Consider the following 21268-nt stretch of genomic DNA (forward strand, 5'->3'; position numbering starts at 1 on the left):
AGCAGTGTTACATGTTCATCTTGCTGGGCCTCTGTTTACTTATCTGGAGAATGGGGCTGCACAGCTGCAGGATTGCTGAGAATTAAGTCTGTGTAATGCTGGTGGTGGGCCAGGGGGAGTGTCCTGCAGGCCCCATCCTGCCCACAGGAGAAGAAGATGCACTTTGGAAAGACTCTCTGGTCTGTGTGAGGGAGCTGGTACTCCCAGGCCCCCGGGGCCCCCCAGGCCCAGCCCCTCTGCCATCCTGCAGACCCTGGTGGTGTCCATCCAGCCTGATGGCCACCGGCCGGCTCACGCTGACAGGGAGACCCCTCCTCCTCACATGTCGCAGTTACTATCACATCACCTCCAGAGAGACCATGCTAGGCGTGTGGGTTCCCTTCCCCATGCCCCCCCCCCAAACCGCTACTGCGTTCGCTGGGTGTGTCTGAACTATGCCTCGTGCAAGGCCTCGCACGAGGCCCCACAGCCTGGTTTGTGGTGGGCCAGGAAACCTAAGCCAGCTCAGCCCCCAGGCTCTGGCCTCGTTCAGCCCACCCGCTTCTCTCACGTCTACAAGGACCCCGAGGTGACGGTGGCAGCGCGGGAGAACAAGGCTGGCATCACCTTCCCTCCCTAAGAAATACTCATGGGGATGGACCAGGCATCCTGACAGGAGCGTCTCCCAGGGCCCTCGAGGTGGACGTGTGGAGCGTGGGGGCCGACCCAGCACAGGTGTGGGTATCAGGCTGGTCTTCAGGGGTGCTGGGGCAGAGGCCCCTCAGGGGCACGAATGAAAGGCTGTGTATTCCAGAAGTACAGAGGAACCTGCCTGCCACCAGCTGCAGTCAACCCCTCCGTGCTGGTGACCTTCCTGTTGACCCTCTCTGGCCTCTTGGTGCTGGCTGCTGTCTTTGGCCAGCTAAGTCCATGTCTGGCCCCTGGGCTCCTGGGCCCCCTCGCTCGGCCTGCCAGCTCTCCTGTATGTGGAGGGAGCCTTTGGGGTGGGACTACACTTGAGACCCCCTTCCCTTCCAGTCATGGGTTCAAAGACCATCCCCCTGTGCTACCAAATCTCTCCTGTCCGCTGGAGCTCTGTGGGTCAAGGCCTTCACCTTTCCGGGTATCCCGCAGGAAACCCCCAAAGATGCTACCCCCCTCCACAGCCCCACCCGCAGGTGAGAGGCTGTCAGCGTGGCCTCCATCCCAGCCAGGCAACCTGTTCTGTGAACCTGGCTTGCCCAGCAGCTCTAACCTTCCCTGGCAAAGCCCACACACCCGGCGTTCTGGTTTGCTGTGTAGCTGCCAGGCCTCACCTGGCCCACCAGCACCCAAAGCCTGTTGGTCTGAGCGTGATTGGCTCTAAGGCAGAGGGGTGGCTGGGCCCAGGCCTTGCCCCCGAGAGCCCCCATTCCCACCCTCGGCTCTGTCAGACTTCGGTCTGCACCTCCTCCTGGAGGCTCTATGCTGACCCTCTCCCAGGACCTCATGGTGCATGACTGTCTAGAAACAAAAGCAGTCTTTCATACCAACTTCTGATTGCTGCTCCACTTTTAATTTTCCATACCCCAAAGGCCTGGAGTTTATCTTAAGACCAATAATAGATCCAGCCCCACCCCTGTGCCAAACCAGGTGTGAGGGAGCCTGCTCTGTTCCCCGTCCAGCATCTCCTGCAGGCCTCCACCTTGGCCTGTTCCGCCCCTCAGGGCCTGAGCTGAGTGAGCAGGATGAAGCTCCTCGCACTGCACCTGTCCCGGCCCTGGGACTCCAGTCCTTGGGTGTCATAGGAGGGACAAGCCCCTTTGCTGTGTGACCTCGGCTGGCACCTTCCCTCTCTGACTGTGGAAGGCTGGTGGTGAAGGAGAGGCTTGGAGTTGGGTTGCAGGGGAGGGAGCAGCAGCCTGAGGGGAGACCTGGGGGCAGAGTCAAGAATAAGTGGATGTACCCCAGAATGGTGTTGCCTGCCCTTCCCCCGCATCCAGTGTGTCCCCACTCCTTCCAGGGCCTGGAGGAGCCACTGCAGGGTCCTCGGATGGTAGAGGTAAGCTCCCGTCCCCAGATCTGTTTCCCAGTTCTCTTTGTCCACCCATCCTCTGCATCACCTCTGGTGTCATGGGAAGGGAGGCAGGAAGGGGCTGGAGGGAAGTGGAGCTGGTTTGAAGGATTCTGCCTGATCACTCCTGGGTTGCCCCGCCCTGGCAGGGGGGGTGAGCTTTTGGGGCACAGTGACTGCACCACCCAGGCTCTGTCAACACTGGGAAATGTCTGCACAAGGCCTTGGCAGCTGGGGAGCAGACTCCACCCAGAGTGAGCGCCCCAGGGGGAGCAGGGAGGACTGACCCTCGTACCTCACCCCATGTGGCTGAACCCTCTGGAACCTGGCCTTCCACTTCAGCACCTGGGGCAGGAAAGGTGCGGTCAGGCCAAGTTCCCTGGCTGGAAGCCCCTCAGCTCCAGTGGGTGGGCTCAGGTGAGGAGTGACCCCCTCAGCTCAGCTCGGCTCAGAGGGTCAAGGGCCGAGCCTGTTTCCCAAAGAAGAGCCCCTGGACCAATCAGACACTCACCAGGACAAGTGCAATAAGCAGGAGGCCCAGGACAATGAGAGCCATGGCACAGCTGGGGAGGGAGGTGTCAGGCTGACCTGAGGCTTCAGACATGGGGGTGCCTGGAGCAGAGCAGGGAGATGATGGCTTGGGTGGGTCCCCCTCCCAGACCACAGACCCCTGAGAAAGCAAAGCCAGGCCCACAGAAGTCCCAGGCAAGGGGTCCTGGCCCAGCAAGAACAGAGCTCTGAGCCACCTTGGAGGGCTCCCAGGAGGAGGAAGGGCCAGCCTGGGTCCTAAACGGCAGCCAGCTGGGGACAAGTCGGGGAGGCAGGCTTCAGAATCAGGGTGCAGGAGCAGCAAGACAAGGAGCCTGAGGGGCGGATGGAGGACACAGAGAGGGGCCGCCTGCTCCTACCGTTCCTTGCTTCCCCACCCTCACCTCCCCCATCTTGTCAGCATCCCCCGAAGCTCCTGGGACTTAGGGCTGGTCTTGTCTTTCAAGGCCTTGGTGAAGGCTTGGCCCAGGATTTGCAGCCGCACCTCATAGTGCACCAGCTCTGCCTTCTCCCCTGGAATGGCAGGGAGGCGGGCATCAACGTAAGCCCGGGCTCTGGGACAGGACCAAGCCCTGCCCGAGGGCTGCGCACCCCAAGCTCTCAGCCGGCAGTTGGCCAAATCCAGTCTGAGTTTCAGTCCAGCCCAGCCCAGCTGCCTGTTCAGGTATGGCCTTTGAGCTAAAAATAATTTTCACATTTTTAAGTGGTTGAAAAACATCAAAAGGATAGTATTTTGTGGCACATCAGAGTTATGTGAGATACAAATTTCCGTATCCATCAAGCTGCGCTGGCCCACAGCCACGCCCACCTGTCTGCAGATTGTCTGTGGTGGCCTTCTCGCTGTATGGGAGCAGTCGAGTAGTTCTGACAGATCTGATGGCCACAAAGCCTACAATATCTCCTGTCTGGCACTCAGCACAAAAAGCTTGCCACCCCGTGCTCTAGTCTATCTAGTGGAATGATGGGACCCACCCCGCTCAGTCCCACAATTGATGTGAGGCCAGAGGTCCTGGTGATAATTCAGTTCATGCCTTTTTGGGCTTTGTTTTTAACCTTTCCCTGCTCTGGTGAGAGAAGTAAGAAAAGAGTGTAAGAGAGGAGGCTGGACCATCCCCTCTCTCTGATCCCAGATTCTCATCTCTGTCCAGCTTCCCATCCAAGGCTCCATATCTGATTCCATATCCAGCACATGAGTGTTTGTGGTTAAAATAAAATTCTATCTACTAGAGAGGAACGTTGAAATCCAGAGAGACTGAGTGGGCCTTTCCTTCTCTGTGGGTTGAAAATTGCTGGCCACTCCAATTGTCCCCACAGCTGCCACCCAGCCATCTCAGCCAGATGACAGCTTCTCCCTCTGCCTCCTAATTGTTTCCAGTCCTTTCCTGCTGCCCCCCGCCCTACCTCACATCCTTCTCTGTTCTCCCTACAGCCCCTCCTGAGCCCCTCAGCCTCTGCCCACCTTTTCACATGCTGTGCCCTCTGCCTAGGAAGCCCCTCCCCATTCACCTGGCTGCCTTCTCTCTGTCCCAGTTAAAATTCCCCTTTCTCAGAAAGGTGTTGTCTGGGCAACTCCCTAACCCCAGCAATGGGAATCAGTCTTCTGCATGTTCTGTCTGTAACAGCTCCTTTACGCAGCTTACGATTCTAGTAACATCTGGATTTGTTTGACATTAATTTTACGTTTGGTCACTGTTCTCCCAGCACTTAGCATGGTACAACAGTCACTCTATTAGATATATGAACAAATGAAGCAACTGAACAGATGGACAGAGACTCAAAGTGCCCCCTGGAATGACAGACGACAGGCAAGAGGCCAGGGCACGTCTCTGTCCATGGTTCTGAGGCAGGAGGAGGGTTTGGTTTGGACTGTAGGAACTCTCATCTTGCTGGTGGGGGCAGGGTGGGGGGGGGGGTGGGAGGGTTGTTGAGAGCCTGTTTGTTCCTGATGGTACTTCGTGCAGAGAAGGCGGCCACACACTGATCCCCATTTAATTCCCTGGGGGGACCAGGTCATCCTGGGAGGGTCCTCTCTCCACACCCACTCCTCGGAAGGGCCTCTGCCTGGCTCCCCCTTCCTGCTGGAGCAACTCAAGGGAGTTTTCTATTTCCTGGGCTCCCACCTTGCCCCCCACTTGCTCCTCCCCACACCGAGGAGAGGCACAGGGTGGGTTTTGTTCATTCACCACTGCCAGAGCCCTGTGGATGCCCGGCCCTTAACTGGCAGCCCTCAGAGGGCTGAGGTCTGTGGGAGCAGCAGGCTGGGGATGGGTGCAGTGTGGGAAAGGCGGCCACCAGGGGAGGCGTCTATGAGGAGGCAGCCTTCTCCAGGCAACAAGGGCAGCAAGGCGGTCCCGGGAGGAGGAACAGCACGTGCCAAAGCACAGAGGCGCGCCAGGGCCTACGTGCTCACAGGCAAGTGGGGTGGGGCGGGCTGGGGTCAGCACTCCTCAGCGGATGGGGGAAGAAGCCAACCTGGTGTCGGATGCTCTCACGTAGCAGCTGGTACTCCAGGGAGGCAGGGTTCCTGAGCACCGCTGAGACGGCTTCACTGGTGATTCTGAAGGCCACAGGAGCAGGTCACACGACTGGGTCCTGGGGAGGGGGATCCTGAGTCCTGCAATGAGACAGCCTGGCCAGGATGAGGCAGGGAAGATGACTGGGTGGAGGCAGCACCTCCAAGGACACCCAGGCAGCCAGAGGGAAGGCAAAAGGCACATCCAAGGGAGAAGGTTTTCAAGCGGGCTGGGATGGCAGGGACCGTCTGCCCGGCCTGGACTGTCCACTGAAGAGCGGCTGTCCCTGTAACCATTAGGGGTGGCATGGCAGGTGGGATGCTGGAGACATTGAAGAGAAGGCCTGTGCCTGTGGGTGGGAGCATAGACACAGAAGCATCCAGAGAGGTTCTGGCTTTGGTGGTGAAAGAGGAAACTGGGACAGGACTGGTGATGGTGATGTTGATGAAGACAGAGGTGCAGATGATCGGAAAGAAGGTAAGGATGACAGTAGCAGTGACACTGATGACAACCCTGAAGAGGGTGCCACTGAGGGCAATGGCAACATTGAAGGACCACTGGGCCCTGGGCGCAGGCTGGATGCCAGACCACTTTTGGGTGACCCTGAACCCACTGTGAGGGCTGTGGAGGCCGTGTCCAGCCCAGACCACCCTGTTGCTACAGGGAGAAGAGGTGCTGTGGCAACCAGCGTGTTATGGATGGATGTAAACACAAGTGGACCCTGGGGTGCTGAGGACACGGCCTTCTCTGGGGCCGCTGGAGCCAATGTCAGATGTAGGGAGGCCCCTGGCCCCAAGCTGCTGGCCCCTGATGCAGACGGCCTCCAGGCATTGGGGCTGAAGGTATGCCTGCCCATGGGCCAGGCCGGCGGTTGTGGGGATCCAGATGTGGGTGCAGGAGTAGTGGGGGGAGGGGGTGCTCCAACTAGCTGCTTGGTTGATCCAGAGGTGACAGATATCCTCAGTGTTGCAGGGGCAGGAGCACGGACTGTCACAGGCAACCTGAGGACCTCACTGGACTTTGGCCCCACATCAAGACGCCATGGGCTGGAAGCCTGCCATGGCGATACAGCAACCATCTCTGGAGACCCAGGAACCAAGCTCTCCTCTGCAGATCCAGCCACACAGGACACTGGCTGGGACTTGGAGGCCTTGTCGGCTGCAGGCTCAGCCACTGTCAATGGAGCTGGTCCAGGTGTGGCCCTGCCTGAGGCACCAGCAGTTCCCAAAGGGGCAGGCTGGCCCAAGTGGAGATTCAAGGCCAAGGGCAAGCCTAGAAGAGCTTCCTGGATCCTAGATGCCTCTGCGTTTCCCTTTTGGGCTCCTGCACTCTCAACTGAGGGAAAAACTCCAGCAAGGGCTGTCACCAAGGAGTTTAATGACGTGAGTATCTTCTTGTTGCTACCTTGCAAAGCAGATGGGCCAGAGGCCAAGGAAGACCGGCCCAGGTCTTTGTGGGCAGAAGGAAGGGGCAGAGCAGAAGCCGAGACCACCAGGACAGCTGCAAATCAGAAGCCTGTTCTGCCAGCTGCTCTGTGTGGTGGGATGGGCCCAGAGCCTTGCAGACACCTGCTCTCCCTGCCACCTCCCTCCTTAGGGGCCTGAGGAGATCCAAACCCTGCCCCTGGCTCTGTCCCCAACCACTGAGCTACCCCAGGCAGAAGCCGCCTCTCTGATCCTAGCCCACCAGAGACAGGGGACCCCTGCCCTGCCACCCAGAAAGGGAGACTGTGAGGGTAAAGGGGCATACTTCAAGGGTCCCTCTCTCCTCTCCCATGCCAGCTCCACCCCCTCCCCAAGGGAAGGCTCTGCGGTGACACCCAGGCCACTCAAGGGTGCTGGGAAGTGCTGTTCAACACTCTACTGAGGGAACAAGACAATTACTTTATCACTTTCCCAGAATAGGATGCTTCTTGAGGGCTGAAGGGGGAGGAGCTGGGGGATGGAGAAGCAACCCATCTTTGACAGCCTTAACACCACACCTGTCTACAAGGGCTCACTAAGCCCCATGGGGGGCCAGCCCCGTGCCAGGTTCCTCCAAGTGGGTGGCGCTGAGTGCCCCCAGGGAACCCCATGCCTGGGGGACTTAGGAGAGGGTCCTGGCCCTGTCCCAGAGCTGATCAAAGCCAGACTTACACGAAGACAAGGAAGGTCAGCCCTGATGTGGGAGCTATGGGAGTCCCCCAGGTGAGTGGGTGAGGTCTGGGATAGGTTCCCCCAGGGCCAGCTCGTCGCACCTCCACTTACCAGCCAGGAGAATCCCAGGGGCCAGAAGCCACTGCCCGCCCATGCTGAAGGCTCCTGCCCAGGTTCCCAAGCCTCCAGAACCAGACAGGAAGGTGGCAGACAGAAGTCTCCCGCTCAGACCCCCTTCAAGAAAGGAAAGTTGCCCAGCTGTGAGCTCTGGTTAGCTGAAGCCTCCAGCTACCTCCTGAGCTGTGTTGGCCTGGCCCCTTTCCACAGTTCTGCCCTGCAGCTCAGGGGCAAGCCCCTGCTGCCCCACCCCACAGAGGGCCCTTCTCCTCTTGGGCTGTGGACTCTGTTGAATGGGGACCTTACATGCCGGCCCCACAGCCTGAGAGGTTATAGGCCTGGAAAGCTACTGAAGAAGAGTGAAATGTCTGTCCAGTCTGCAAATGTGAGGTGGGGTGCTCTTCATGGAGGCGGGGAGGGTCTCAGTGGTGGCAATGGTCTGGGTGGGTGGGGGGCAGACATGGTAGAGTTGTGATGAGGGAGGGAGCCCTGCTTGTGTCCGGGTGGGATGGGACTTAGCGGAGGGCAGTGATCCTAACAGCCCCACCCTAGCCCATCAGGCTAGGAGGGGACTCTGGAGGACGGCAGATCAGAATAGTCCCCAGGCTTGCCCACTACATTGGGCCCATGTGCCATCCTGGTCCGAGACCTGGACTGGGGATACTGGGTGTGGAGGTGGGTGGGCTTTGGGTAGAGGAGTTCTTTCTGAGTCTCCCTGCAGATGGGCATTCTGGGCAGACCCAGAATGGTGTGGGGTCTCAACCACAGCCCCCTCCTGGTCCTTGCGGCAGTCATTCCTGCCTTCCTCTCACCCCCCTTCCTCCCCATGCTCCTCCGACACAGGAGAAGGGCCAGGCACCCTGAAGAAGCTTTAAGCTGCTGAGGGCAGGAAGAGGGTGTCTGGTGCCTTCCAGGGAGCCGGGCTGGGGCTCAGATCATGCTCCAAAAGCCCCACCCCAATGCCCCACGGCAGCCATATGAAGTTTTCAACTCAAAGCCTTTCCCACCAGGCTCCTGGCCTGTGTGTGACCTCCAAGAGGGTCAGTGACTTGCTCCAGGTCATTCAGGATGGGCAAGCCACAGAAACCCCCTTAAGGGGAGAACCCTTCACAGCAAGAAATCAGACTGGAAACTCCTGCCCTCCCTGCCTGCCTCTGGCCACCACCCAGCAACTCCTACTTGGATGCACCCCTCCCCCAACCCGTTCCCCACCACCTCACCTCACCCTGACACACGTCATCCCAGGATCAGGCAAACCCCTCAGCCCAGCCCTTTACCCACTGTTTGATCATGGCTCGTTTGCTTTGTAAACCTGCACTCAGAGGCTGCCACCTGCATCCCCAGCTCCTTTTGGGTGAAGAGGTTAAGGGTCGGGCCCCCCCAGGTTGTGGGGTGGATGCCCTCCTGCCGGTCCTGGTTTCACTGCCCCCATTCTCACCTGTTCTTCCACAAGCCCCTCCTGCCCTGGCCCGTGACCCATCCCCCAGGCCAGCCAGCCCACGCTGGCACCTCATTCCATCTCCCTTGCCTGTGCTCCCAGGATGCCCAGGTCTTACCTGGTGATGCCAGGAGGCCTCTGACTCCACAGAGCCGGGGCTGAAAGCGACACCAGAGCCCTCTGCCCAACCCCCGCCCAACCTGGCAGGGCCACCCCTTTCCCAGGCACCTCAGGGCGAGGAAAATTTGTTTTCTCATGGCTCCAGTCCAAGAGCGAAAGCCACTCAGAGCCCAGGAGACTGGGTCCTCATCTCTAGTGCCCCTCCAGGCCAGGGTGGGCTGGGGCCAAAGCCGGGGGGCAGGGCCCTGGCAGACCCGGACCTCAGCTAAAGATTCCCTCAGCACTGAGGCTGGCCTGGCAGCGGTGGTCAGTGCAAGAGCTCCCAGTGACAGGGAGGGGGTGATGGACAGAACCACGCCTGAGGCCACTCTGCACCAGCAGGCAAGGGCTCTGGGATCAGGCTCCAGTACTGGGAGCTGGGCACACGCTCATTCTTCCCACCAAACCCCTCCTGATGAAGAAGAGTTTCACAGAGAAAGCTCAGTTAAGAACTGGAGATCCCAGCTCAGCTTATGTCTAGATCAGGGCTCAGGCTACGGCCAGGGTGGGGGCTCAGTCTAGGACAGGGTTGGTCCTGAAGTTCGCATTTGAACTGGGCTAGACCCGGGCTCGCTCTCTGCTCTTCCCCTGCACCGCTACAGGATGGCCACCCCAACCTGCAATAACCCGTCCTAATACCTGAAATAAACTGAGTGTGAATTCAAGCCTCAGATCAAGGATTTCAGTAAAAGAACTTTTAGAAGATTCACAACCTCCGGGACAGGATGGGGACCCAGCGCCGAGGGCTGGGCACTATTCCTCTTCTCAGGGACCAGCTCAAGCCCCTCAACCAGGACCTTCCCCGGCCATGCAGCCCACGCCAGGGCCTCCCTCCTCCCCTGAGCGCCACAGCCCTGACGGGACCGCTGTCTAGAGCCTGGCGGTAACTCAGGTGGAGCTGTGTAAGGGCTCTGCACCCCACCACGCCCGCTCCCTAACACAGCCGAGCACAGAGCGGGCCCCTCACTCTGTGTTGGTGGGGGTGAGGCAGTGGTTTTCTGCAGGCCTGCCTTCTGCTAGGCTTCCTGGGGCAGGAAGAGGGGGCGAGCACTGGGGGTCATCCTGTGTCCCTAGTCCAGCACCAGAAGAAAGAACGGACAGCAGTGGACAAGGTGGGACCCCAAGGGGAGGAACAGGACGGGCCACCCCAGGGCTGGCCAGGCAGACATTTGCTTAGACACACCAGTAGCAGTGGGGCCAGCGGATGCTCAGCTTTGCCTAAGTACCTTCTAGAGGTAGGGCCTCTCCAGCTGCAAAGATGGGAGCAAAGCTCGCCTCCCCTTCCTGGCTCTCTCTTCCGGGCTCCAAACCCTCCAGTGGTGGGGGGAGCAGGGGCGGGGGTTGGAGGGGACGAGCTTACACTCCCCACGTGCCCCTTGGCAAGTGCCTGCCAGATCCAGACCCTAAGCCCCCATCTGTTACCTGGGTCCTCAGAGAAGGGTTGCTATGATGCTCTGAGGGCTGCAGCCACTTGACCAGGACAGAATGGGGGGCTCATAGGAGGAATGGGGAGAAGACTGCGGGGGAGCCCAGGACCCTCTCCACTCTTTGCAGAATTCTCAATTCTCCATGGACATTGGAGACCTCTGTCCGCTGGCTCCAGCCTGCCTTGCTGACCTCAGCCCTGGCCCACTCCCCAGCCCAGCATCCCTGTCTTCCCCATGCCCTGCAGTGATCGCTGAGGTAGCCATGTGCTGGCTCTGAGGAAGGCCAGGGGAGGCTGTATGAGAGAGGAAACAGCACCTTCCCGCCTCATGGTGCTTCCAGGGAGGGTGCTCTAGGCCCAGAGAACAGCCTTAGCAAAGGTATACAGGTGAGTCAGCTCCCGCACAGGAGGGAGGGCAGAACCATCCCCCCACCATCCAGCCACATTCTGGAGCCTCCAGTTCCCCAGCTCAGGGACCCAGCCAAGGCTCCCCCAGCATCTGGGAAAGGTCTCAGGTTACAGCCCTGCCCACTGCCCCATCATCCAGGTATCCTGGACATCACCCCCATCTCTTCCAACAAGGTTGACAGGGTCAGAAGCATTCTGTGATTCCGTGAGCCCTTGTCAGAAGCAAGGACAAGCAGATGTACCCTTGGAATTAGGCAGACTGACGGCCGTCCTGCCTCTCCCCTGCCCACCTTTGCCCACCTGCTGCCTGTCCCTCCTCCCTGGGAGTCATGTGCCCAAGTAGGAAACCTGACCCCTTACCTGCCCTTTATCTCCAAAGGCATGGCCTCCAGGTCAGGGGTCTGACTCCCAGCGCCATTTTTGCCTGTGTTTTTCTGCCCAGGCTGGCGTCTGTCCTGCTAGAACCTCTGGCTGGATTCCCCGCCTTACCAAGTTAGGCTGTGTGTGGTGTCAAAAGGTGAAAAAGAGGGGAAACCATGATGCTTATATAGATAAAAAATGAACATATGTTCAAGACTGTGTTTAACTCAGTATTAACGAGGGAACCAGGCAGATGATACAATCAGTTTAAAGAACTCAAAGAAGCCTTAATTTATATGGAATAAAGGAATGTTTAAATAAATTTACAAACGGTTATAGAACTGGTTTTTTCCATTGGCCAGGGTGGGGGGTGGTCAATTAATTTCCCAGTGTGCAATTTATTTGCATGATTATAAAAAAGAATTATCTTGCATTACTATCATCTACAATGTACCAGTTGTGAAAAAAGAGATTTTTTTTTAAACATACAGAGCACCAGAATAGTGTATTCTAATCAAAACTATGCATAGTTTTCTACTGGAAACATCCAATATATTTTTTTCTTATTCAAGAATTCCTTACAGTGGTCCGACTCTCTGAGCTGTGGAGCAGAGGAAGTGGGGCTTAGTAAGTACTGGAGATATCAGGGAAGGCTTCCTGGAGGAGGAGAGGACAGGATAGGAAAGAGGAGGGCACTAGCAGAGACCACTAATTGTCCCTGAATATTTCTTCTCCTATCCTTCACTACTAATAGTATCCACTGTTCTTAGCTGGGCAAGGGGTGGTCCAGAATGAAGACTGTATTTCCCAGCCTCCCGTGTAGGTGGGTGTGACCATATGACTCAATTCTGGCCAATAGGATAAAAGTGCCATGAGGGACGTAGGGTGCATGCCCTCAAAAGGAAAAGGTATTACTCTTTGTCCTTCTCCTTTTGCTGACTGAAATGTGGAATTCAAGTTCTTGGACCATGAAGCAGAGGCTATGAGTGGAAGATGGCGGAGCAAGAAGGAAGGTCCTGGGGCCCCCTTGTTGAGTCACCCGACCAACTGTGGACTGCCCACCTCCAGATTTGTTTGGTGTGAGAGAGAAATAACACCCATCTTATTCAAACCACTGTTATTTGGGGTTTTCTGTTTTTCGCTGCCCTCGCCTCGACTTTACACCTGCACTGGGTAGAAACTAGGCCTGCCCCTCTTCTCTGACTCAGCTGACGTGAGAGGGGCTCACTCAGCGGAGGCTCAGGGGGTCATCAGGACAGGCGTCCCTTTCAGGAAGCCCACACTCTTAGGGGCTCATAGCCCTTCATGATTTTCCTGTCTTCACCCTTCTCCATGTCTCCCCAACAAGCGCCCCCTACTCCAGCTAAACAGGAACCCCCATTCTTTCCAGGCTCATTCCCACCTCCGTGCTTTTGTTCCCAACTCAAGGAGGAGTGGGCAGTGTGAACTGCCCATTAACCATGGAAGAAACTGGGAAAGCTGTGCAATTTTTACCATTAATAAAAACTCGGGCTGGAGAAAAACAAAAATCAGCTTGAAGGTATCAGAGAGTCAACACAATAGTGAAGAACCCCCCCAGACAGAGCCCCAGCGCGGCACGCGCGGCCTGCAGAGCCGCTTCTCACGTGGGGGTGTTCCCAGCCCTAAAAAGGCAGCCGAGACACTGACTGGTACTTTGAGCAGCTTCTAGGTAGTGCTGCAGAGACAAAAGCTGGAGTCCAGGGCCTGCCAAAATTTGGGGCAGGATGTGTGTCTGACACTTATAAACCCACCGGCCATTGGGTCGGGACACTGAGAGGCTGGACTGTGGGAGTAAGGGTGACCTGGAAGTAAGCTGCACTTCACAGAGATGGCAGCACAGCTTTGAGTCTCAGTCCCTAAAACTGGATTAAAATGATCTCGAATTGCCAGTGAATCCAGGTATCTGGGACAGGGAAACGCAGTGGTCTCTGGAGGAAGCTAACATGATCTTAATCCTCAAAACATTCTCCAAACTAGTATTTAAAAATGTCTGACTCACAGCTAAGGCAACCAGGCACAGGCGGAGACAGGACAATGCGAATCAAGAGCTGGCAGAAATAACCGAGACCACAAACGCCCTCAGAGGGTGGTTGCAAAACCCCTGACTTCAGGCCGGACTGGGGCTGGGGCTCTTCATGAAACGCAGAAGCTCCTGAGTCCTTAAACCAATTTGAAGGAGTCAAGCGAACTTCTGAGGAGGGTTTGAAACACAAAGCAGTCAATCCTCAGCTCAGACAGAGTTTTCAGAATACGGAGGCCTGGCTGGCAGAGAGGAACATCATAAATGCTTCCAACATGCCCAAACTGTGCCAGAAGTTGGCGAGTGACCCCAGGACAAGGTGGCTCACTGATCCTACCTGCTGGGAACTGCCAGAGCCACTGTGAGACAAGCTGTCTGACTGGGCAGAAACTGCAAACTCCCCGACCGTGACTGCTGTCAGTGTCCTCCTCGGTGTGGATCTGGGCAGTGCGGATGAGAAGGAAGAAGTTGCAACACCTCCACCACCACCTCCTCCCAAAAAGGAGACCCATCCAGAGCCAATGGAAGATCTACCAGAGAAGAAGCAGACACTGAAAGAAAAAGAATTGGGGAATGATGCTTATAAAAAGACAGACTTCGACACAGCCTTGAAGCCACTATGGCAGAGCCAAGGGCCTGGACCCCACCAACGTGACTGACGTGGCCCATCAAACAGCCGTGCACTTTGAAAAGGGTGCAACACTGAACGCCAGGAGCTTTGAGAGAACGCCACTGAAGTGGGCCAAGAAGACTATCGACAGATTGCCAAAGGTTATGCTCGAACTGGTAACTTCAATTTCAAAGAAGAAAAGTACAAGGATGCCATTCATCTCCACATCGAGTCTCTGGCAGAGCACTGGCCCTCAGATGTCTTCAAGAAATGCCAATAGGAAGAGAAAATCCTGAAGGAGCAAGAGCAGCTGGCCTGCATAAGCCCTGGCCTGGCTTTCGAGGAGGAGAACAAAGGCAATGAATGTTTCAGAAAAGGGACTATCCCGAGGCCAGGAAGCTTTATACAGAAGCCATCAAACTGGACCTGAAAGATGCCAAACTACAGCGATCCAGCTGCCTGCTACAGCGAACTCGGGGAGATTCAGGGGGCACTCAAGGACTATATCCAGCTAGAATCGACCTTCATCAAGTGTTACATGTGGAAAGCAGCTGCCACAGAAGTGATTAAAGACTACACAAAAGCCGTGAAAGTCTACCAGAAGGCACCAGACCTGAACTCCAACTGTATGGAGGCAGCAGACAGCTACTGACGCTACGTGATGGCCCAGCCAGACCGACACAACAGCCCAAAAGATGTGAAGGGGGGATGGGCCATGACCACCTTGAGGTGCAGCAGATAATGTGTGACCCGGCCGTGTGGCTCACCCTGGAACAGACGCAGAAGTACCTGCAGGCACTCACTGAACATTAAAGGATCTCTCAATAGCACAGAAGGTTCAGAAGCTGAAGGATACGGATCTGACTGCAGTGCAGTGATGGCTTGCCCATCCTCCCTCTTCCTGTCGTCCGTCCTCCTGTGGAAAGAGGAGCTGGGATTGCAGCAAGCAGCACAGAGCAGAAGCGGGAGGAGGGGCAGAGTGACGACGTACCTCTGCACATCTGTACAGACCTACGTGGAAGATACAGAGATGTGTGCTCATGCTACTCATGCAGACGCTGCCTCTGGGCCCTCCCAGGACATGCACAGTCTCTTCTGCTCCCTTGAGTTCCAGGCCTCCTTCCCCGACCCCCAGTCACTGTCTCAGCTGCTCTCTTGTAGTTGGTTCTTTTTCATTTGGGACAGTGGGTATGTATGGGAGGGGAAGACGTTCTTCCCAACTGCCTTCACATTGTTAACTCCATGCCCTCTTCTCCAATAAACAAGCCAGTCGGGCATGGTTATAAAAAAGAGAGGGAAAAGAAAAAAAGAAACCCTCTCAGAGAGTCCAGATATTGGGGTCATCAGACACAGACTAAAAAACATCCAAGCTTACTATGCACAAAAAGATGAAAGGCTGAGAAAATTTTAAAGACCACAAAACTATAAAAAATGGCACAGATTTGAAAAAAAAATTAAAGTAGAAAAGCATAATAACTAATAACCCCGTGTATAGTTTTCACAGTCAATCAGACACAACTGCAGAGAAAACTAGTAAACTTTTACAGAAAAAAAAGATCAGGAAGACAGGTCAGAAGAAAATATTCATTATTAAACGTGAGGGAACTATATTCAATACCTTGTAACGGTCTATATTAAAAAGAATATGAAAAGAAATATGTATATATATACCTGAATCACTATGCTGTACACCAGAAACTAACACACTGTAAATTGACACTTCAATTAAAAAAAAAAGAATTAAACACAGAGAGACAAAAGAATAAAACACACAGAAGAGAGAACAGGCGATACAGAGGATACAATGAATAGGTCAAATATGCCTTTAACTGGAGTCAAAGAGGGGAAAGAGGTAAGGAGGTTGAAGCAATATTTTAAAAAATAATGACTGAAAATGTTTTTTAAATACTGAAGCCTTATGAATTCCAAGCAGGATAAATAAAATTATACACCTAGATACATTATGGTAAAACACTGGAAAACCAAACACAATTTTTTAAAAATCTTAAAAGAATTTGAGGGAAACAGTCAGCTTGCCTTCAAAGGAGCAAGAATTAGGTTGACAGCTGACTTCTCAACAGAAACAGCAGGAATCAGACCACAGAATGACAAACTTTTCAACGGGCTAAAAGAAAATGACTGTAGCTTCTAGTTCAAGACATTGCAAAAAATACATGTCAGAAAAAAATATATATGTCAGAAAAGGAGGCAAGATGAAGGTATTTGCAGACATATAACAACTGAGAGAATCTGTCACTAGCAGACCTAAGAGGCACTTTCAGGCAGAAGGAAGGTCAGATACGGAAAGGGAATAAAGATCTAGGCAGATACATACATAGATATAAAGATTTGTTTGTTTATAAATTTACACACATGTACATCTAAATTAATATTTTTACCTCCTTTAGTGGAAAATTTCTATCTACATAGAAGAAAATAATAGAGCAATTCCACTATCATCTTCAATAATTATCAACACATAGACAACCTTGCTTCCTCCGTACTCCCCACACTCGGTTAAACTGGAACATTTTACTCAAACCCCACGCTTCATATAACATCACCTATGGGTATCTCAGAGGTATATCTTCAAGATAAGGATTTTTAAGAACAAAAGCACAGGACTATTACAAGACCTAAAAAGTAAAATGAATAATAATTCCTTAAAATCATCAAATCTCCAGGCAGTCCATCATTTACAGTCTAGTTATTTTGTCTCTTTTTTCAGATGGATGTTCACATGAAGAATCTTAAAACATCCTTTTATTGTATTTGGCTAATGGGTTTCTTGTGTCTGAGTTTCAAAAATTAATTTAAAAAAAACCCTCTTTTAATTTTGAAATTTTCAAATGTGAACAAAAGGAGAGAAAATAGCATAAAGAACCTCGTGGGAGCTAGGGTGTGTAGAAGGACGCTGCCCTCCAAATACTGGAGCTCAGTTAGGATTGCTGACGGCGGCTTCTGCTCACAGAGGTGCAGAAAGAGGAGCGCAGCCCCTGCTGCTGCACAGCCCTGCACTGTTGCAACCCCACCACATCTGATGAAGTGACATCCAGGAGATATAGAGGGCTGGCAACATTTTCACCCTCTTCATTTTTCATTTTTCCCCTTTTAGGAGCCAGATATTCAAAAACAACTGGAAAACTAGGATGTTCAAAACCAACTGCAAATATGAGAAAATTAGAAATGGACTGTGCATACCCCAAAGAAAGGCTCAGGAAAGAACTAAGAAGACATTAAGTTTATACCTCAGGCTGATCCTCAGCACATAGACAGCCTACAACAATAAAACACACACACACACACACTCTCTAAAGAAAATCAGTAACGGAAAACATCCTTGAAGAAGGGAGAGACTTAGACTTTTGGCGTTACCACATTATTAGATTCAAATAACCAGTGTTAAACAAAAAGTATCTCAATGCAGAAAAAGAAACAGGAAAGTACGGCCCATTCAAAGGAAAAAAGAAATCAACAGAAACCATCCCTAAAAAAGACATAATGGCAAATATACTTAACAAAGTCTTTAAACAACTGTCTTAAAGATGTTCAAAGAACTAAAGGAAGATGGGATAAAATCAAGAAAACGATGTGTGAACAAAATGGAAATATCAATAAAGAGATAGAAAAACCTAAAAAGGAACCGAAAATTAATTCTGGGGCTTAAAGTAAAATAACTGAAATGAAAAATTCACAAGAGAGATTCAAAGGCAAATGTGAGCAGGCAGAAGAATTTGTGAACTTGAAGACAGGACAATGGAAATTATTAAGGCTGAGGAATAGAAGAAAAGCGAACATAGCCTAAAGAATCTGTGGACACCATCAAGTGGACATGATACACATCGTGGGAATCCCAGAAGGACAAAGAGAAAGGGGCAGAGTATTTGAAGAAATAATGACTTAAAACTTCACAAATTTGATGAAAGACGTGAATATAAATATCCAATAAGCTCAATGAACTTCAAGTAAGATGAACTCAAAGGAGATCCACATGGAAACACACTATAACCAAACTTTCAAAGACAAAGAGTGAATCTTGAAAGCTGCAAGAGTGAGGCAAATAAACACACAGATTCCTCAGAAAGATTACCCAGAGATTTCTCACCAGAAAATCTGGAGCCAAAGAAGGAAGTGGGCCAATATATCCAAAGTGCTACAAAAAAAAAAAAAAAAACAACTATCAGTGAAGAATCCTATATTCATGAAAATGGTCCTTCAAAAGGGAGGGAGAAACAAGATATTGCCAGATAAACCAAAGCTGAGAGAGTTCGTAACCACAAGACCTGGCCTGCAAGAGATGCTCAAGGGAGTCCTGCAACATGAAATGAAAGGACACTAGGCAGGAACTCAAGGCCATATGGAGGAAGAAAGATCACAATATAAATACTACATAGACAATTATAAAAGCTAGTATTATTGCAGCAATGGTTTCCAACTGCACTTTTTGTTTCCTATATGATTTAAGAAAGTAATGCATTTATAAGAATTATTAGTGTATGTTCTGGGGCACACAATACATACAGATGTCATTTTGTGACATCAACAACCACAAAAGGTGGGGCCAGAGCTGTAAAAGAACAGAGATTTTGCATGTTTTTGAAGTTAAAATTGTATAATTTCAAATTAGAGTGTTATAACTTTAAGATGTTAACTATAATCCCCATGGTAACCACAAAGGAAATAGCTACAGAATATACACAAAAGAACATGAGAAAGGAATTTAAACATTTCATTACCAAAAAAAAAAAAAATCAACTAAACAACAAAAGACAGGAATGCAGAAAATGAGGGACAAAAAAAGCTTAGGGCATATAGAAAACAAACAGCACAGTGACACAAATCCCTCCTGATCAATAATTACTTTAAGTGTAAATAGATTAAATTCTCCAATCAAAAGACAGATTGGAAGAATGGATAAAAACACATGACCAAACTATACACTATCTACAAGAGACTTACTTGAGATCAGAGACACAAACAGATTGAAAGTGAAAGAACAGAAAAAGATATTCCATGCAAATAGTAACCAAAAGACAGGAGGGCTGGCTATATTACTATCTGACAAAACAGACTTTAAATCAAAAAAGTTTACAAGAGACAAAAAAGGACATATATTAATAAAAATTTCAATACAGCAAGAATATATATAACAGTTATAAACATTATGCACCTAATGACAGACCATATAAAAGAAGAAAGATTGAAAAAGTTGAAGGGCAAAATAGGCAGCTCTCCAACTATTAGTTGGAGACTGCAGTACCCCTCTCACAATTATAGACAGAACAACCAAGAGAAAGACAAACATCATAGGATATGACTTATATGTGGAATCTAAAAAAAAAGATACAAATGAACTTATTTACAAAACAGAAAGAAGATAAAATACTTAGGAATAAACCTGACCAAGCAGATGAAAGACTTATATGCAGAGAACTGTAAAACATTAACTAAGGAAATTAAAGGTGATTTAAAGAATTGGAAAGATATCCCATGCTCTTGGGTTGAAGAATTAATATTGTTAAAATGGCCATACTACCCAAAGCAATCTACAGATGCAATGCAATCCCTATCAAATTACCCAGGACATTTTTCACAGAACTAGAACAAACAATCCTAAAATTTATATGGATTCACAAAAGACCTAGAATTGCCAAAGCTGTACCAAAGAAAAAGAACAAAGTTGGAAGAATAACTCCGCCAGACTTCAAAGTGACAGTAATCAAAACAGCATGGTATAGGCACAAAAACAGACATGTGGATCAGTGGAACAGAATAAAGAGGCTAGAAATAAACCCAGACATCTATGGTCAATTAATCATTGACAAAGGAGGCAAGAATATAAAACGGAGAAAAGACAGTCGTTTTGACAAGTGGTTGGGAAGGCTGGACAGCTGCATGTAAATCAATTAAGTTAGAACAACTCCCTCAGACTATACACAAAAATAAACCCAAAATGGCTTAAAGACCTAAACATGAGACAGGAGACCATAAACCTCCTAGAAGAGCACATAGGCAAAACATTTTCTGATTGATACAAATCTTAGCAATGTTCTCCTATGGCAGTCTACCAAGGCAATAGAATTAAAGCAAAAATAAACAGATGGGACCTAATTAAACTTACAAATTTTTGCACAGCAAAGGAAACCACAAATAAAATGAAAAGACAACCTACAGAATGGGAGAAAATACGTGAAAACAGTGCAACTGACAAGGGCTTAATCCAGAATATATAAACAGCTCATACAACTCAATAATTAAAAAAAAACAAACAACCCAATCCAAAAATGGGCAGAAGACCTATACAAGAAATTCTCCAATAAAGACATATGAATGGCCAACAGACACATGAAAACATGCTCAACATTGCTAATTATCAGAGAAATGCAAATCAAAACTGTAATGATGTATCACTTCACATCAGTTAGAATGGCCATCATTAAGAAGTCCACAAACAACAAATGCTGGAGAGGGTGCGGAGAAAAGGGAACTCTCCTACACTGTTGGTGGGAATGTAGTTTGGTGCAGCCATTATGGAAAATAGCATGGAGATTCCTTTAAAAACTGAAAATAGACTTACCCTATGATCCACCAATCCCACTCCTAGGCATATGAAATTCTAATTTGAAAAGATACATGCACTCCAATGTTCATAGCAGTACTATTTACAATAGCCAAGACATGGAAGAAACCCAAATGTTCATCAACAGATGACTGGATAAAGAACCTGTGGTATATATACACAATGGAATATTACTCAGCCATAAAAAGGAATAAAATGCCATTTGCAGCAACATGGATGGACCTGGAGATCATCATTCTAAGTGGAGTAAGCCAGAAAGAGAAAGAAAAATACCATATAATATCCCTTATATGTGAAATCTAAAAAAAAGACACAAATGAACCTATTTACAAAACAGACAGACTCACAGACATAAGAGAACAAACTTACAGCTACCAGGGGTAAAGGGGGTGAGAAGGGATACATTGGGAGTTCAAAATTTGCAGATACAACTATATATAAAATAGATAAACAAGTTTTTACTGCATAGCACAGAGAACTATATACAATATCTTGTAGTAACCTATAATGAAAAATAATATTAAAATGAATATATGTCTGCATATGTATGACTGACATATTATGCTGTACACCAGAAATTGACATAACATTGTAAACTGACTATACTTCAATTAAAAAATGTGAAAAAGCAAAAAAAAAAAGAAAACCCTCTCAACTTCCTCCTTTTTCTCTATAAAGTAACATTCCTTCCCTTTGTTTGTTGGACTTGCTCATGCCTTTTACTATAGCTTGCTTATCCCAAATTTCAATTCCTCTGCCATTTCCAAATAAACCCATTTTTGCTAGTAAAATAATTGCTTTATTTTTAAGGTCAACAATAGTATTTCATAGTATGGATGTAAAATGGTTTGCTTAACCATCCTTTGAGGGATATTTGGCTGTTCCACTTTGGGGCTATTA

The 21268-nt window shown here is 50.3% G+C and overlaps 1 pseudogene; it reads left to right on the forward strand.

The window, feature by feature from the left end:
• The first annotated feature begins 5035 nt into the window (after window positions 1-5035).
• On the forward strand, window positions 5036-15062 carry LOC102507329 (annotated as a pseudogene).
• Window positions 15063-21268: the final 6206 nt, after the last annotated feature.

Source organism: Camelus ferus, chromosome 27, assembly GCF_009834535.1.
Source record: "Camelus ferus isolate YT-003-E chromosome 27, BCGSAC_Cfer_1.0, whole genome shotgun sequence".
Lineage (NCBI taxonomy): Eukaryota > Metazoa > Chordata > Mammalia > Artiodactyla > Camelidae > Camelus > Camelus ferus.